We start from the raw sequence: 4,572 nt of genomic DNA on the forward strand, positions 1-4,572 counted from the left end.
GAGGTGTTTTTGTCTATTTTTTAAATCCAGATTAGAGTAATATTTATTAGATCTATTCAACATTTCAAACTTACAATTGGTCCTGTAGCACTGAATTCTGTTATCATATAACATAGCAAATATTTTAAAAATTCTGTAGAGAAAAAACACATCCCCATAATATATAATATAAAAGTTTCCTTGTTTAACACACATTTTAAAACCCTCCCCTAAAATATAAATTTTTAAATCCTTGGTGGTCATGGTACCAGGCTGGCATCTGTTCCCCTCTGGATACATACCCTGCCAACACCTTCAGTGGCAGTCAATCTGCCCCGTAATGCCAAATGGCTCTCAAGGGACATTAATGTAGCAAGAGAACAGACCAGAAAACAGCACATAGCATAACCTTCGGTCTGTCAACATGTCAAACACAGGCTGTAAAAACGAGGAAATGTTGTGTATCAGAATATAAAGCTCTGGTTCCTTTGTACAGCAACCACATTTGTATGCCATGTAGTTGTGATTAAGGCTCTGTCTCTATGCAAGACCAATCTTATTATTCTAGGCTCTCTAATCTGTCCTCATTGTAATATGTTTCTTCCAACTCTGTAGGAACATCTTCATATTCCTGTTTAACATACTTTGGCTTTCTATTTAATCTATTTTAATTATTCAGTCTGTCTAATGTCAGGCTGTCTTTCAAACATCAGGATTTATAAATCAGTTGTGTTATCTAATATTTCTCTGGCAAAGGAAAAATTAAGCCTGGAAAACTGCAAATTATAGCTGGAGCTTGTGTGTTGTGATCTTTTTGCTAGTGTGTATGTGCACCACTACCCATTAGTGAAGGCAATGTCAGGCCTTCTCTACATGTGGGATCATTTCACACTGGCCCATGGAGGACGTAAGCCTTAATGCAGGGATCTCAAACTCAAATCACCATGAGGGCCACATGAGGACTAGTACATTGGCCCGAGGGCTGCGTCACTGACAACACCCCCCCCGCTGCCCCCGGCCCCGCCCTTGCCCTGCCTCTTCCCACCCCTTCCCCAAAGTCCTCACCCCAACTCTGCTCCCTCCCTGCCCCTATTCCAACCCCTTCCCCAAATCCCCACCCCTGCCCTGCCTCTTCTCCGCCTCCTCCCCTGAGCGCGCAGCTCCCTGCTCCTCCCCCCTCCCTTCTGGAAAGCGCTAAGTGCCGCCAAACAACTGTTTGGCGGCGGGAAGCGCCTGGAGGTAGGCAGAAGGGCGGGGACGCGGCGCCCTGGGGAAGAGAGGGGGCAGGGAGTGAGGGGAGCTTGGCGGGCACAGCAAATAACTCTGTGGGCCACGTGTTTGAGACCCCTGCCTTAATGCTTAGAGTTAGTGGAAATTCTCCTTTAACTAAAGTGTTCTATTTCCACAATGGCCAAAGTATTGCATTTTCCCAGTTCATGTACTTTTTACTTAATCTCAGCAGATCCCTTACATCTGAAGCATTTTTACAAGAGAGCTACTAAATTGGAAATCTGGAGGAAGTACTACATGCTGTTGAATGCCAGCATGGGGCAGTGGAGAAAAAAAATAATTTATTTGACTATAATAATAAATGTACTTAACTAATAAGTTAATACACAATACTTTCTTCTTATGATGTATGTTGCACTCTTTTAAAAAACTGATCACTCATCAAAAACAATAACCAATATTCTGCTTCAGCTTTGTCTAAATGGGAAAGTTTTTTTTTTTTAAGAACTTCAATTTCCCCCCCACATAAACGGCACTGTATCCAAACACAATTCCCCTCCCCCCCGCCCCTGAATTATCTGGCTTTTTATTCCAAATTAATTAATTCACCATGGAAATGAAATACTCTGAGTAATGAAGTTTTTTTTCCACAATAAGGTTTATGTGGATGCATATGGCAGTTGTCATATTTGGGATTAACTATTCCACTTGTGGCAGTTCTCCCACTGCTATCCCATGCTGCATTGCTTCTTGCCTGGCCTGTGTGCCCTTTTCTGCTCCAGGATCATCGTGCCCAGAAGTGACCTCCCCATTTAAATGCTGGTACACTGCCAGATGCATCCCTTTTGTAATACCAGCTTGTGGCAAGTTCACACATCCAGAATCACATACCCATTATTGCAGCCATGCCCTGTGCTTCTAAGTGGACTCCGCAGGAGGTCCTGGACTTCCTTTCCCTCTGGGGAGAGGAGCATGTCTAGGCACCTTAGAACAGCAGTCACCAGAATGCCAAGATCTACAAGCGGCTGGAAGAGCAAATGCAGGAGAAAAGGTACTTCTGGGACATGGACTAATGCTGTATCAAAAAGAACTCCAGCAGAACTACAGGAATACAAGGCACAAGAACAGTCCCTCCAGTAATTCTACCTACCCATACTACCAGGAGCTGGACTGGATTTTTGCAATGGAAAACTGAACCCTGGCATGTGGTTTTGAATAGTTTGGGAAGGAGGGCCTTGGAAGGCACCCACATGACCCTGAACCTCAACCAGGAGGAGATTCTTCCAGACAGGCAAGATCCTTTCAGTACACACCACACTCTAAGCCAGAGATCCAAGTGCTGGAGATGCTCTCCGAAACCCAAGCAGCAAGCTAGCCTGAAAATGCTGCAGAAAATGGAGCACTACTAGTAATGTGCTGTATTACAACCATATAAGGGGATTTAAACAACTTTGTTCTGGGTTTCTGTTGGGTGCTGCCATTTTGGCTGGATGTGAGCTCTGAGCCTTTCTTTACCTGCTTGGCTTCCCCACCATGAGCATGCTCAAAATGTCATCCCACAGCTATTGGCCAAACGTTCTGCCCCAATAACCTCCTTCCTGTGTCACTCAATTCTCCCTCTCTCTCCCAGTCGACCATGGCACCACAGGGGTTAAAAATCAAACACACTGCAGGGTACTCATGTTTATTGTAACAGCAGATATAGAAAGAGCAATAGAAAAAGTACTTTGACTCAGTGTTTGATCAGTGCCCTGAGCTCTGAGGTATTTTTACATTTTGTGAGGTAAACTGCCAAGATTAGCCATAGAGATTATAGCCATGGCTATTTTTCATCAGAGCCTCAGCATTGCTAACCCCTTGGTTTCAAACTAATTACTTCAAAAGTCTATTTATTTTGTAGTGCACTTTTAAAGAGCATTTAAGGCAAATTTCCATTTTGGCATGAACATTACCAGGTAATGCAGCCTTCTTGGGGCAGGAACAGCCTCAGCCATTTTGCCAGCCAGAGCATAAAACACCACCTGAGCAGTGGAGCAACAAAAAGAAACTTCTCCGCTCCCCACAAAAAGACTGAGTGCAGCAGTTCACTGTCCTCAGGAAGTTGGTTCTGCCATGCGCTGCATCTCCTAGAACCATCCCTTCTTCCTGGGGACACCAAGATCACCAAGACCAGAAGGTATTCACTCAAGAGTATGGATGGAACTCAAATATGAAAGTGCAGAATTACTAACAGTAGTTTGTAACCTATTGCTTAAATCAGACTCTATTCCAGATGACTACTGGCTAGCTAACGTCATGCCAATTTTTAAAAAAGGTTCCAGAGGTGATCCTGGCAATTACAGGCAAGTAAGTCTATCTTCAGTATCATGCAAATTGGTTGAAACTATAGTAAAGAACGGAGTAATCAGACACATAGATGAACACAATATCTTAGGGAAGCGTCAACACAGCTATTGTGAAGTGAAATCATGCCTCACCAGTCTATTACAATTCTTTGAGGGGGTCAACAAGCCTGTGGACAAGGGTGATCCAGTTGATATAGCATACTTGGACCTTCAGAAAGCCTTTGACAAGTTCCCACACCAAAGGCTCTTACCCAAAGTAGGTAGTTATGGCAGAAGAGAAAAGGTCCTCTCATGGATCAGTAACTGGTTAAAAGATAGGAAGCAAAGGGTAGGAAATGCAAATGGTCAGTTTTCATAATGGAAAGAGGTAGGTAGCAGGATTTCCCAAGGATCTGTACTATACCCTGTGCTGTTCAACATATTTAGAAATGATCTAGAAAAAGGGGTGAACAGTGAGCAGGGCCGGCTCCAGGCACCAGCTGAGCAAGCTGGTGCTTGGGGCGGCAGATTGTTCGAGGCGGCATTCTGCCCAATCCTAGGGCGGCATGGCCGCTTTTTTTTTTGTTCCGCTCCGGCTGCCCTGTAGGGGGCGGCAGTGGTGGCGCGGAGAACCAGAGCGCCCTGCAGGGCAGTCCTCTTCCTTCCCTCCCCGCTGACCGGAGCGGAGCCCTCGCGGCAGCGCCCCTGCTGTAGCCCTGGCTGCCCCCCTCTCTTGCCACGGGGGGGGTGGCCGGAGCCCCGGGGGGAGGGCAGCGAGTCCCGGTGGGGGCTCGGCTCTTCCCCCTCCCCCCCGGGCAGCCAGAGCACCGGGGGCAGGGCGGCGAGCCCCGGCTGGGGCTCGGCTCTCCCCCCGGCGGCCGGAGCGCCGTGCCGCCCCCCTCCAGGTGCCGCCCCAAGCACCAGCTTGGTTGGGGATGCCTGGAGCCGGCCCTGGGCGCAGCAGGAGGGGCCGCGTGGCAGAGCCCCTGCTGTAGCCCTGGCTGGCCCCTTCTCTCTCTCTCTCTCCCACCTGCTCCCT

Source organism: Terrapene carolina, unplaced genomic scaffold (assembly GCF_002925995.2).
Source record: "Terrapene carolina triunguis isolate 2854851 unplaced genomic scaffold, T_m_triunguis-2.0 Scaffold68, whole genome shotgun sequence".
Classification (NCBI taxonomy): domain Eukaryota; kingdom Metazoa; phylum Chordata; order Testudines; family Emydidae; genus Terrapene; species Terrapene triunguis.